Raw genomic sequence first — 15,072 nt, 5'->3', positions numbered from 1 at the left:
TGTAAAGCACTTAAAATAATAAAATTAATTGTCTTTGTAAGTATCCAGTATGTCTGCAAAATTACCCTAAAATCCACAGTAAGTTGGTGTTACTGTGGTTTTTAATCAGTCCATATAGTTCCCAGACAATTAAATCTGCCCATATAATTGTCTTTATAGCCTTGTTCTCTGAATGTGAGAAATCACCTCTCCCAAGCTTGTAGACTTCCATTAAATTAAACTAAACAATGTCCGGAAATGAATCAATCTGCATATAATATGAATCGTTACTGTGTCATCGTCAACGCTTGACTATTGATCTCAGCGTAATTACATTCCCCTCCAACTCCTCTCAGGGGTGAAGACGTGCAATTAGAGAGGACAGGTGACAGTGTGGAGCCGTGTAGCTCAATAAAAGACTCCTTCCATCGGGTAATTAAAAATCATAGCATGTCCTAAATGAGCAAAATCAAGGTCCCTTCTTCTCTTTTCACTTCTTCATCCGCAGCCCCTAGAGGAAGCAGAGAAATGTTTGACTCTATTTGCAGCTAATTGACCAATTTCAGTCAGATAAAAGCTTTGTTTTCCCACCTGCTGTGAGATTGGAATTGTCATCGCAAGTAATTTTCCTCAGGGGTTGGACATTAGCTGCCGACTTGCCAATACTTCCAGAGGGGACTATTGGAATTTTAGATAAAAGGGTAGGTGGGACAAAACGGAAATACATAATGCAGATCCTCACATTTTCACTGCACATACAATGTGGGCCAGCTTGCTTGTGGCATGCGTGATTGTTAAATGGATTTGAATGATCAGCAAGTCCATTAAAGGCCCCAAGGTTAACTGTTACAGCTCTGCACAACCAAATGATTGACAACCTTTTTTGGTGAATATTATGTTAATAGAATTTGTATAGAATCATCATTGCCAATGCACACACCAATTTGCATGATGATCTTTTCAATATTGACTTTTAATAATTACTGTGTTACATCCAAGGCTGTGATTGCGTGACAGCACGACAAAGGCTGCAAGGAGAAAATGTCAGCGCATTCTTGGTAAACAGAGCAAAGCTTTTGAATTAATGCAACAAGGAACAGAGGCAGAAATCCTTGTCCAAATCTCCACACTTTTATTCAGTCGTTGTACAGAGTTCATCTTCTCTCCACAGTAGGTCTCTTATCTCCTACTCTCACTCATTCTTTTTTCTTGTCCATCTCTGACAATGGAAGTCCGGTGTCATGAAAGCAGGAGCGGTAATTTTGTGAGGCTCCCTCTCCCTTTCCCTCTTTTTTTTCACTCTCACTTTCTCTTTATTTGGTTAGAGGTGTGCACCGCATTGTCATTCTCCTAATAACACCAAGGGCAGTCAGATAAGGCGTGCAGCAGCACGCTGCTGCTACACCCCAAAGCTTTACTTTTTAAGCTGAATGAAGAAGATCTGGAATGCATGTGCAAATCAAAAGGAGGAAGAGCAAGTTAAAGTCTCAGTATTCTTATCAATTAATGCCTTATGTGTTGGTGCTCTTCCTTGGCCCAGAAAAAATGTTCTGGCACATACAAATGATTCTAGTGCACAAAACCAGAACAGTTTTGTATTGAATTGTAAGTGCAGGAGGCTAAATAGAAAATCCCCCCCGAAAACTAATTACCCTGTAATATATGTAAAGAGACAAAGTTAAAGAAACTGAGTAATAGACTGACACATCCTTGTACATACAGATACAGTGACCATTTAATTGTGCTGTGCATTACTGTGCATGCTGGGTAAAGGCATGTTTGGACACAGCTTTGATGGTGGGCACAGCCTGTGCAGACACTGTCAGAGCTGTCTATAAAACCCTTTTTGTACGACCAGCTGAATGCAGTGGCAGGACGTCACTTGCTATTCCAGTGTTACATCAGGCAGCGTGGAGGATCATATGTGCCAGGCCAACAAAGCCTTATTGCCTACTCTTTCCACATGAATGCCCTCAGATGTGCTCCAGTTCAAAGTCTGTGAAGCTATTGCCAGGAAATAAATTGTGTGTGTGAGTGTCACAGTGTTGAAGACCAGAGGGTTTGCCTCTGCAACTGTTTACATGCACATTCTGCTGCTTTCTTTTTATTCTAAATATTTGTATTGTGGTGAAAGCTCAGGGTCACTTCATGCAACCCCACTTTACTTACATTTTTGCCGCAGGGCACTAGAAATGCAAATGGTGGCCGACTACTAGGTCACTATCTAGTGGCACAGTGAAATGTAATGTAACTGCAGTGCCAACTGGTCAGAATTTCAGTTTGTCCATATTGCTGCTCTGTGACCTCTTTCCAGCCAAATTCATGGCAATCCATCTGGCCTAAGCTGTGCTGTGTTTTGATGTGCTAATTGACAAATGTTAGCATAGTAACATGCTAAGCTGCATGTTAACATTTAGCTTTTTAGCTTAAGCTTTGTTTGTGTGGCCTCAGAGGCTTGTCAAGTGACAAAGCCCTTTGGTTTATTTTAGCTGCAACCAAACCTGAGCCACTTTGTTACAGTATTACTGTACCATGACAACGAAGATTGTCTGACCTTCACAAACCCTAACTATGTGCTTATTAGAGCCGGCCTATGCTCACAAGCAGAGAATTGACGATTTATTGACTTGACTTCATAATTCAAGCATATACAGTTTGAGTTTTCTGCAAAATGATATCACATATCTGTGTATCAACATTTATATTGTGTCCCCTCATTTCACATTGTTTGCCCATCTGGTTTACCCATGTATTATCTCTCCCTGAGCTGGTCATGTATAAATCTAATAAAGCACTTTGTTTGATAATTCCAGTGAAATGTGAAGAATTGCCATCATCAACCTGGATACAGCATTTACATAACATGCCCCAAAGAAATAAACACTGTAAATAAATAAATGCATAAATGGGGAAATGCAGGCGGCAAATCCCTGGTTGAAAACAAAATAAGTGGTTTCGACACTAATGGTTCCAAGAGAGACCATAACAGCAGCTGACAACCGGTGTGGAGTCCTGTGTGTACGTATGTGCCAGAGGAAGACACAGGAATAAGAACAGAAATGGCTGACAATTATAAAACTGAACAAATATGTCACTTAGACCATTAAAGATGCATTTCTGTGGTCTTCAAGTGAACATAGAGAGACTCTGGTGGGCAGACAGTGTCCTGTTCTTGAGATTAGCCTGTCAAAACACACATCCAATTAAAAGATTCAGGAGGCCTGTGCCCTAGGACTTGGCATCATTCCAGTGTGTGTGTGTGTGTGTGTGTGTGTGTGTGTGTATGCGTGTGCTTGCCCATGCGTTCATGGAAAAGAGAGAGATGGAGCAAATGTGCCTGTGTTTTATCTCTATTACCGCACATGTGGTTCTGTCCATGGTGCTGAATCACTGTAAATGATAACACCACCAACCATGTAATTTCATTTTCTGTATGTGCACGCGTGTGTGAGTGAACACACTTGTGTATCCATGTGCACATTTGTGCTTTTTTGCGTATGTATTCAGCTATTCTTGGTTCTGTGCATTGATATATGAGTGTGTGTGAGTGTGTGTGTGTTTGAATATGTGCAAATATATGAGAGTGTGTGGAAGTCTATACAAACATGCGGTTGTGTGTGTTAAACGCATAAATAGGGCATATTGCCAGTGGTGGAAGTGGCCATGGCTGTAGCTGTTTCCCTTAGCTCCATCTCTGTCGCTACTAATTATGATGATGGCTGATGGTGTGCATGTGTGTCCGTGTGTGTTTGTGTTTGTGTGCATGTGTGTGTGCATGTGCATGTGCATGCAGAAATGTGCTCATATCATGTGCCTCTCTGTATAACTGTCTTACTCCAAGTCGTATCATCCCCTCCTTCACCCCTTGCCTGTATCTGCCTTTTTTCTGTTTTCTCTTCAAGCATGACGAGGCAAAAAGAAGAAGAAGTCAAAAAATAAAGAAAAAAAGAAAGCGAATAAATAAATAAACAGCAGTTCTGGGAGCTTTGTCTTCTCTAAAAGACACAGAGAGGAAATCGATGATGTGACATCACACAGTGCCCTGGAATTAAAACTCCGAAACTAAATATAGATTTTGTTTATTCGTGACTCAAGGCATTTGAAAAAGATTAGCTGTGGTTCCTTTACAGTCTGACTCTTCCAAATTATAAGTTTTACCAGGGCCTGACTTGCTTTCTGCACAATCCTCATCGCTGTTGTTATTGTTGCAGGCGTCTGCCTCTGCACAAAATGCAAGGGTGCTGTCTGCTCTGGCGTAATCTCAGATCAGGACATCAATCAAAGTGATGGAGATTATTTGACACATTTTGACATACTTGACAACAGATATTGACCAAGATGACTTTATTTATAGCTTGTGGACTTTGTCCAGTTAGTCTGGGTTCTGTGACAGTGTGGCAATTGTTCATCTAATGTGGATGGAAATGCCCTCAATTTAATGTTGAAAGCTGCTTTTTAACCTTACAGTCATTATTTCATTCCAGTTAATGTGGCAGAGTATGGAGCTAACACATATCTCTCCCACTCTGCTAATGGTGCCATTGGCTTTCAGCATGAATACACTGATGACCCTTTTAATTCACAATGCCACTTTAAACATGACAAATCCTAACATGACCAAAAAAAGACTGATTACACCTTCCGTAAAACCTAAGCTTTTCATCCCAATCAAGATATATAGTGCATCTTTTCTGTAGCTAGAATGCTAATTGACATGCAGGTGCCTCCATGCTAATGTGAGCTGATTTTGACATTTTTTGGATGGTACACAGTGTGTCTGTGTTCAGCAGGTAGTCGACTTGAGTCTGGAGAGAGAGCTTGGTAACAGATGGAGCTTCAGCGCTTGAATTGTCAATCAGGCTGTTTTTATGTTTTGTTTTTTGGAGCTTTTGTGGCATTTTCCTCAGCAGTGTGACACCTACACAAGAACAACAAATACTTTTATTTGTTGTTAAGCTATAAAGGACATTACCTTCTAGGAAATCTCTCCTTCAGGTGGTTTATTTGTAAGCATTAATATTACTTTGCTCTTTAAGATCACATTTTCATACCAGTGTGCATACACATGGATTTTTTCTTCTTTCTTTTTAGAAGTTGTTATTTTTAAAGCCTTGAATGTCACTTGAAAAACTTACAAGGCTGACACTTTGTGAGGGGCTGACACACAAATGCTTCTCAGTGTCAGTGCCAGTATTGCAAGAGGAATGAGCTGCACACAAATGTGACAGTACCCTGGTGTGTTGTGTAATACGCCCGGAGAGTTTAATTCTCTCTCTCTCTCTCTCTCTCTCTCTCTCTCTCTCTTTCTACCAACAACAATCTCTGTTGTGTTAGGGCCTCTTTCTCAACTCACATCTTTTCATTTGGCAATTCCTCCCCTGCACAATACACTAATACAAAGCACTCCCAGCTTGTTTACATTGTTTTGAATAGAAAAAGCGAGCAGTTTTTGTGGGAGCCATCTTGGGATGAGCCCTAGGCGAGATGAGTCCAAAACGTGTTATTTCAAATGAGGTTCACGCCTGAGAGTGTGTGTATAGATAAGGTTCTTTGGTGGGTCAGTGAGCCGCTCAAAGAGAGATGAAGATTTTGGAAATGCTGAAACTCCAATATGTTTCCAGGCCACAATGTTAAATCTATTTTCTGTGTGCCTGGATCTGCCCTTGAACCATGAACTGCCCAGTCGCCCAGAGTGTGTAGGGTTGGAAAAGACATCAAGCTGGACCAACTTAATTGGTCCGTGGAGGGTTTTTGCTCAGAATGGGGGGAAAGAGAGTGCATGACAGAGCGAAAGTGTGTGCGTATTGAGGGATAACAGACAAAATATGCCAACAGAGGAGGAAAAGTCTGGGAAGGGAGCAGTCGGCAAGAGAATAAAGAATGAAAGGGTGAAAGAAAGGAGAGAAAATATGACAGACAGGTGGAGGAGGTGAGACAGAGCTTGTCAGAGAGCTGGGGAAAAGACTGAGAGGGGTGTAGAATGGGGTAGGTGAAAGATTGAGAGATTGCACTGAAATGAAAGCAGCTGTAAAGGGAACTGAGGGGGAAATGAAAATGGATTGAATGGGGACACGAGGGGAGAAACAAAAGAGAAAAGATGAGCGATGGTAATCGAGAGGATGCGTGCAAGGCTTCAGCTGATGAGAACAGAGAAGAGGGAAGGAAAAGGCTTTCATGTCTCTTTTCTTGCTGCAATTCAAGAATGAATTATAGTCACAGCGGAGAGCTGAAGAATATTAACCTGACACTCATCCTGAATTCAGATTTCACTCCTCACCATCAGTCATCCTTGTGCCAGCTTTCAAACAGACCTGGGCAGAGGGCATTGTTAAGACCTTGTCTTGTCTGGTTAATCTTAATCATTATGTACAAGACCTTTCAGAAACATGGTATTTTGAAGTTCAGTGCATCTAAATACTGCAATGTAACATTTCTTTACAGCCAAAATAAATCAAATGTTTAAAAACAGAGATGCCAGTCTGAAAATGGCTGCAGATTTAATGAAAAGAAAAAACAACTAAATTTCAAAGAAAATATTTTAGTCATTTTTCTCCACAGTTCATTTGCTGTTTTTATTTTCACTGCTGTTCTCCTCTGCCCTATGTTATTTTCATCAACTTCCGCCACCTGTGATTGACAGCACACTCTATTTCTCCCAGGTCATGCATAATAAGTGCTCATTCATGAATGGGACTCATATGGTATACAGCACACCCACCACCCTTTATATAATACATCTGGCAGTGGAATGTGTGACCGACTGTAGGAAATCAAAGCCGTTCCAGCGACGTAGGCGTGAGTCACTTCGCAAGTCCCCTTGATCATTTTAGGCCTCAGCTCCAGGCTTTGCTGAGCTGCAGTAGTTTCAGTTCATTTCCATCCAATCACCCTTGCCTGCATTGTCTCCATCAACCAGGAGAAACACTTGAAAAAATACTTTCTCAATTAACTAACACATTGTGAGTGACAATGTCCTGCTGGATACAGGAATGTTGTTTTGGTTTTTGATGTTTGTTTCCTTGCTTTTTTCACAATGTTTTCAATTGCTGGACCTTGAGTTATTTTTTATTATGTCTTGATTGAATTAATTTATCCAACAGCCATTGACAAAATTACCCCACTATTAGCAATTAACTAACTAGAGGGTGGACAACAGCAACCAAAACAATCATCATGTGTTAACAAAAAATTAATTCCCAGGTCCACAAAGATGAAACAAACATGCAAACAAATCTGTGTTCCTCACATATCTTTATAATTGCTTTCCACAATCAGTCCAGGAAATAAACATGTCCAGCTCTAGGCCTGTACGTCATATGTTTGCCAAAATAGGGCTTTCAATTGATATGGACATTTATTTGTTTTTGTTTGTTTATGTTCAGGACCAGTCACGTTCCTCAACTAATGTTTGTATAATGAATTTGTGCACACAATATCAAACAGTCGGCACATGAAATTGTCCATCGTTTACTACGATGGTAACAAGAGGCTCACAACCAGCTACACATGTCTGAAAGAAAGAAAGATAATGAACTGGGGAGACAGTGACAGTGGTACATATAGTACATACACATGAACACAAGCTGTACACACAGCTAGTGGAGCCAGCCAACAAGCTAGCAAGCTAACAAAGCAGAGGAGAGCGTGGGCTGTCATCCCTATGTTTCTGTTGCTCCACAACCATAAATTAAGCCCCTGGGAGAGACTGAGAACCAGATAGGGTGGGATAAAGAGAGGGCGAGAGAGAAAGAGAAAAAATGTAGAGAGAGGAAAAGCAACAGAGTGAGTAAGAGAGTCAGAAATGAAGACAAGAAGAGAGGAGAAAGAGATGAAGCCTAGAGACCCATCAGAGGCCCCAAAGACAGAAGAAGAGAAAGAGTGGGAGGCAGCAGCCCGCCCTCCCTTCCCCGCTATCCTCTTTGCCAACTGTGCAGCACTGAAGGCTTTCATCATCTCTGATTTTTGTGGGGTGATTTTCTGATTTGAGATGCATCGCATCAGCGAGTGTGGATATTGTGGAGATCACACAGACTGAGACAGATCATTTGTAAGGCTTGTGAGCTGCACAATAGTTTGGGTTGCATTGTGCAGATACAACTAAAACTGAGGGAACACTGCCAAAAAAAAAAAGTAGTTCCGTTGAATTTCTTTCCCCTCCATTGCATTTATCACCTCGGAAGAAAGAGCTGACCCTCGAGCCAAGTGTCATATGATGTGTGTAAGGGCACAGTGTCAGCTGTCAGTTAAAGTGAAAAAAATGGGACACTAATTGTCTCCCAACACACACAAAGTTCTTACCTTGCTCATGTGCAAAAGGCCTCCCACACAGGGAGTGATTTGGTATTGTTAGAGAAGATGCAGTCATCCATCATCCAGCCATCAAGGGAGAGACAGTGACAGGTTATAGATTGGCTGGCTCTCTCTCTCTCTCTCTCTCTCTCTCTCTTTCTCTCTCCCCCCATTTCTCTTTTTTTCTCTCTGGAGAACATGGGACATGAGATGTGGTCCATGATAATCAGTGCCCAACTCGCTGTCCATTTCGGGGAATATTGGCGAAAAACACAGTGACTCAGCCCTGAAGTACCCCTCACATATTTTCGTCATTCTCTTTTTCTGCTCCCTGACAGTTTTTTAAAGGCCTCGGCTCAAGATAGAAGCATCTGTCACTTGAAAACAATGGCACTATATAGCAAAGCTGCATTCACTCCATTTTAAAAGAATTGTAAGTAATTGAAGGTTGCCAGCTGGGACGATCATTCAGATGTTCACATCTGCTTCTATGTAGTAATTTGTGATTTTACTTTGTAGGAATTTAGCAGTACATACAAAAAAAGAAGAAACACGGGTGGTAAATGTGGCACTGACAGAGCAACCCTTATTAATTATTGTAATTTCTGATGATTAACTTTGAGTTTGGTTGTTGTTGTTGTTGTTGTTGTTGATTTCAATTAAATTAAGCAAGTTGTACACAAGTCCCCAGAAAGGCATAATGTGCAACCTCCCACCATGCACCTTGTCTACAAATTCACGGGTATTTAGTTATTGCACACTACATTTTAATCTCTACATGTAAGTACTGGCCCCACGATTGGTTTTGTCCAGTTATGGTTTATTTTGAAATGGCATTGGCTGAACATAGAGAAACACATTATCACTTTTGGCAGCTCTACTAAGGGTTAATTGATTAGCATGCCATCTTTCAAGATTAATTTATAGCTGTAATTCTCCTTGTCCATATGATGTACCCGGAAAGGTTTTGATCATTTTATTTTCATAAAAAAGATGAAACAGTAAAAAAGTTATTTCCTCAAAACGAACACACAACTTTATTTTAGCCATCAGAGAAGCTTTTTGTTCTATATATTTCTCACTGAGAGATTAAAGTGTTTCACTCTCAGAGGCTTTGTGACTCATGGTGCTGAGCAGATGCTCCTCTGTCTCCAATATGATATGGCTTTTCACTTCCTGACACAGTGTTTGAATGAAAAATATGGCGGGGGGGCACCACAATGATGTAGAGAATGGAGTGCGTGGAAAATGAACTCTAGATTGGTCTACTCTAACCTTGCTTTCTCTCTCTGTCATGCTGTCTGTAGTTCCTCGCCTTCCTCCCTCCCATTGAAACCCCCTGCTGCCTTCGACACCACTTCCCACCCCCCACCCCAAGGCTTTCCTGTGTCTCACTCAGAGCTGGTGACAGCTTTTCCCGAAGGCCTTCTCCTATTGCTCGTATTTGTTAAACACAATCAGAGGGTGGATCAGCTCACCAGACCGCTAACCACAGCTGCTGTCAAACATGCCATGCTTTTCATCAGAACGTTATCAGCAATGTAAATGAAGATCTGGCAGACACGGGAGAGCACTGTGAGTTATTATATTTGTATGACAAAAAGGGGAAATCCACCCATTAGGATGGTAATGCAAGGATAAAAATGTGTTTTACCATACCACATATTAAAGAGGAGGCTGAACAGAGTGTGGGAATGTAACATCAAACATTAAAACTTGGCTTTCCACATTCTCGTCATCAGCTTTTCTACGCGGTTTCCTTCCCACTGCTGGCTTCTGATGATATGAGTCACGAACAGCATCTCATCCCATAGTGGAGTTGTTTCTACCACTACGCCTAGTAACTACCGCTTTGGAGGGCTTCCCAACCTAAGAATGACTCAAAACAATGAACTGGTTGATAGGAAGAACTGGGACAAAGCCAGAGATTTTTTTTTCTTGTCTAATTGTCACGCAGAACGCAGCAGAGATATCAATCATCGCTGATTAGACTTTCAAATCACATCTTATGGAGCTACGAAACACACACACTATGCTGTGTTTTTATGTTTGAGCTGGGCTTTGTGGAATCTTCTCTTTCAAACCTGTGAAACCTCCAATTAAATTTTATTTGTATGGCACAAATGATAAATTCTGAATGTGCCCGTCCAAAAAGCAGTATACAATTTGATAGCTCTGCGATTATGTCTGTGAATAATAATATACTTCCACTGAGCATGTTGCGTTTTAGCAGTAACAGCATTGGTTTCATTCTGTGTAATGCATTTTTTTTCAATCAAGAGGATTTATCTCATCCCAAACCCACTAATTTTGACCTGCCACCCGTTTGCTCGCTGCAATTTCACTGGCCCAAACACAAAGCAAGATAAAGCCTCATAATCTCCTTGTAGACTGCTGTCGCTACCGCTCAAAATGTGCAGGCATGTGGTTATGCATGCGAGTGTGTGCGCTTGTGTGCGTGTTTATGCTGCCGTAGATGACGCGACAGCTCCGGTGTGCTTTGTATGAGAGCGGGCTAGAATGCCCAGGGCATCTGTTGACCCAGCTGGCATTTGCTGAGCGGTTGTAGTATGCCAGGTTAAGGACAACATTTATCCAGCATTTATATTTGGGCATGTGTGTGTTTACAAGAGAGAGGGGGAGGCAGTATGGTTGTATGTGTTCGTATTTTCGTGTGTGGGCGTGTACTCATGCACTGATGCTGCACTTAGGTCAAGGGTAAAACCATTTCAGTTGAGCAGAAATAATCTGTAAAATGTTAAACAGCTGAAAAAAATGTACAGTTGCTCCAGCCAAAAGGCATTAAAATAAATTCCACCACACCAAACAATGGATTGATTTCCAGTGACATTTTCCAAAACAATCGCCCAGTTTCTCATCACGTGGTGTTTTTGTCACAAACCTCTGTCTCCTGTGTATGAGCACAATAGCGCCACTTCATAGCCCGGGGTGCAAAGCAACAGCTCAACATTCAGTCGAAAACTAAATATAAGAGAGACAGCAAGAGAAGAAGAAGAGCACGCTCTTGTTTTGAAAAAAGAGAAAGAAAAAGAAAAAGTCCTCCAGGCAAGAGAGAAGATAGGAAAGCAGAAGTTTTCTTGGAGAGCAGTGGCAGCGAACAGAGAAAGCAGAGGCAGCAAAACATTGCCTCCTTTTCACACATCTATACGGAAACACAAAAACACAGCCATAACAAAGAGGAATGAAGACACGTGGACACTTTGTCTGACGCACATAATCAGAGAAAATGTTTGGTAATTGATGTCAGCAGTTCTCTTTCTTTGTTTTTGGACTGCTGTTATTGATGGGAATGATGATGCGTTTGCTGCAAGCTGCCTCAGACTGTCAGGCTAAATACAGTATGTGTAAAGGAAGTCAATTCCCACACCCACAACCCCTCACCCCCCAACCCTATGTTCAAGAGCCTATCGATTTGCCAGTCATCAAAGAGTGACAAAAGGAATGAAAAATCAAAACACATCCATCTAAATGACGCTAGAATGAGTCAAAAGGAGAGCAAACAACATAGTGTGTGGGGGTGGGGGGGACAAAGAAAAAGAAATGACCTTTTCTGTGGCAACTTTTCTGCTATTCAGCTTGTGTTTCCATGCAGAAAAATCCAACCTGAATAGAAGATTTAATTCACAGCACCGTTTTCAAAGCACGGTTTAGATGCCAAGGACGGCTCGCCCATGCAGTGTCCTCGTGGCATTGTTTCCTTTTTACTGGTAAACCTTTAGCTGCTATTTATATCATCTACAGCTGAACTGTAAATTTGCTGCGATGAATATTTAATTGAGGCACCTGCTTAGGTGCACAGTTGGACTTAAAAGCCACAGTATGAGCACATCTCTTACAGACCATATGTGCTCATTCTGTGCACATATGGACACTGGTCAACATATGTCGCACGGTATTGACTCTGTACATTGACATATCAAAGCCTGCTGTATATATGCCCTGTGCTGGTGAGCCCTGGTGCACAGCGCAGTATGTGGCAATGCAAATTAGTTTCATCTTTCATCTTTGATCTTAAAAAAAGGTGGGGTTTATACGATCTGAATACGGAAACAAAACGCAGCAGAAGTGTACAGTATCTTTTTTGGAAATTATGTATTTAGAGCCTGTTACGATAATAACCAGCCTCACGGTAATCAGTACATCTGAAAGGTTATTCCAAAACACTTCATTATACTCCTTTTGAAAGAACAAACGACTCAATAAAACAAAGTCAAAGTCCTTGAAATGCCACCTCTTTGCTAACAAAGCATCCAGCTTTTGACTGTCAAGCGTAATTGTGCTATTTGCAATTCATGAAAGTTTGAATTACTTCAGACAGGAAACTGTAATGTCTATGTGTGTGAAACTAACCTCAAGTACCATGTGGAATTTTGAGATAATGAGGCGGAGGTTTGTATTCATTTGTGAAATAGGTTCATACTGTTGTTCAAGCGTGGTTACGGTAATGTCAACCCAACCATTTATTTCACAATGGAAGAGTGAAATGACAAGACCCAAATCCACCAGCCAAATTGACCAAATCACCCTTTAAAAATGCTGACTTCTCTTAATTTGCTGTAAGGTAAAATAAGTCAAAACTTTGCAATATGTCCTTTTTTTATCATCATTATGCCAACCTTTTTTTTCTCTTTTTTTTTTGTTCATGTGCAATATTCTTTTAAATAAAAAATGACAATCATCCAATCATCTCAATTCATCAAAATCCCTGTTGAGATTAGTTGACTTCTGGTGCTTTAATCCTAACTGTAATCCTAACCCTAACCCAAATAAATTAAAGAGATAGATAATATCCTGCATTTTTTTACACAGGACTACAGACCGCCTTCTTCTATTGTATTAACATATTAATTTAACCTGAGTCCAAGACAAGAATTGCAAAACTGTGTCATTAAGTTAATTTAAAAAATTAAAAACAAAAACAATTTAATTGACTTTGTTGAAACAAAAGACTTCATATTGTTTTCTATTTGTAAATGCTGGTAATGTAGGCAATGTGGTCTAACAACTCAGCCATTTCTATTTATTCCAATGAATGTAAATTGACATTTTTACAGATAGCAAACTTGAGAGTTACTAAGTGAATTTATAAATCTATTTCTATCTATTATTGGTAAGACCTCTATTGGGGGTAATTAAAAATAAATTATTATGTCTGCTATTTGACGAGTAAAATAATTGCTCCGCAGAGAACATATAACACCTTTCCTCAAAGGTACGGGGTAATTTTCTGGCTAGGGGGAGAGTTCCTTCGTCAGTACAGATTGTCCTTCAGTTTTATACTGTATTTTGGATATTTTATAAGCAGAAATTCTTTGTGTTTTATTCAATGAGAATCTCTAAATGAGTCACCAGCTTGCATCATTCAGCCACTTCTCCCATAAAAGAGGAACATCTTGGATGTACAAGTACACCAGTGTAAAAAGGGAGGCTATATAATGTCTCTGCGCATGGAGAGGCTCTTACTGAGCGCTCAATAGGCCAAACTCCCTTTGGCCCAGTTACAGGATGTTCTCTGACCGAACAGATAATTGTAAAGTAGCAATGAGGACAGGTTTTCCTTGAGTTCAGACCAAGATAGCTTCAGGAATTTAAAATTCCTTGCATCAAAGCTATGTAATATGTGTGTGACTATGCGGCCACCGTATTCTGCGTGCAAGGCAAGGTGTGTTGAAACACAATAATTAACCTCAAATTGAAGAGTCTGTTAGAAAATCCGACATAGCCCCTTTCCCCTTGGACAAATCTCAGCTTATTTTCTGTCTGCAAACAAACGCCATTCTGTATTGTGGTTGTAGCTCCCATTTGAGTGGTGTAATCAGATCAGGTAGAGCCACATAATAGCTGAAATGCCAGTGAGGAATGGGTGTGCGTGTGGCGGCTAAATCAAATCAATGAGATAATCGATAAGTGGGGGCTGGAAGAAGAGGATTACTTAGAGCTGGAGGAAACACTCGCTAGGCCCTTCACTCATCTTGATTAAAGGCCGGGCTTGGTGGTTTGTCGTAGGGCAGTTTGCAGTGAGTTGACACCAGATCTGGGTCAATTATGAGTCGAGATCTTTTTAATTACTCTGGATATTTGTTCTATGGTCTGCAATATAAGAACTGGGTTTGAAATATTTGAACTACTTCTGCTTTGATTGATTTATCTTCCCACGTTTGAGCTCTAAGACTCTCTGATTCAAAAAGTGTGCGTGTGAGTTTTTAGTTAAGTATTTACAAAGTTGTACAGTAAAAGTAAATGTATTAGCCACTCCAAAAAATAGTGCAGCAGGAGAAAACACACTTTTACCCTCTAAAGATTTCAATTCGTAGGTTGTAATTATATTTGAGGTATGTTTTTAGGATATGTTTGCATTGAAATGGATATTAACAAGTACAGTGATTACACAAGCTAATGCCTGCTTGTCACACTGCTGTGTTTTCTTTCATGTAAAACACTAGTGTACATTCAATACCAATCACTGGCCCTGAATCCAAGGAAAACATTAAAGAATGGGGGCCTTTCATTACTTTTGTGGCTCACAAAGAACATAAGCGCTAATAAAACCCAACCACTGAGACTTATAGGCTTGCAGTGGATGGGCTAATAATAATATCTGGGAGTAACACCAAAAAATCCCCGGGGATAATGCCAGATAATCACTGCTACACACCCCCATGGGCTAATACCGTAGCAGCAAGAGTTGCAGTGGCTGCAGAGTTTGGAAGTGCAGGACTGCTGGCAACTCTTAGTGCAACACATGGGACTTTCATCAAAGCTAACATCAAAGGCTAATACCCA

Source organism: Trachurus japonicus, chromosome 2, assembly GCF_045865225.1.
Source record: "Trachurus japonicus isolate A0001 chromosome 2, Traja_1.0".
Classification (NCBI taxonomy): domain Eukaryota; kingdom Metazoa; phylum Chordata; class Actinopteri; order Carangiformes; family Carangidae; genus Trachurus; species Trachurus japonicus.
Note: the sequence above shows the minus strand (reverse complement) of the source record.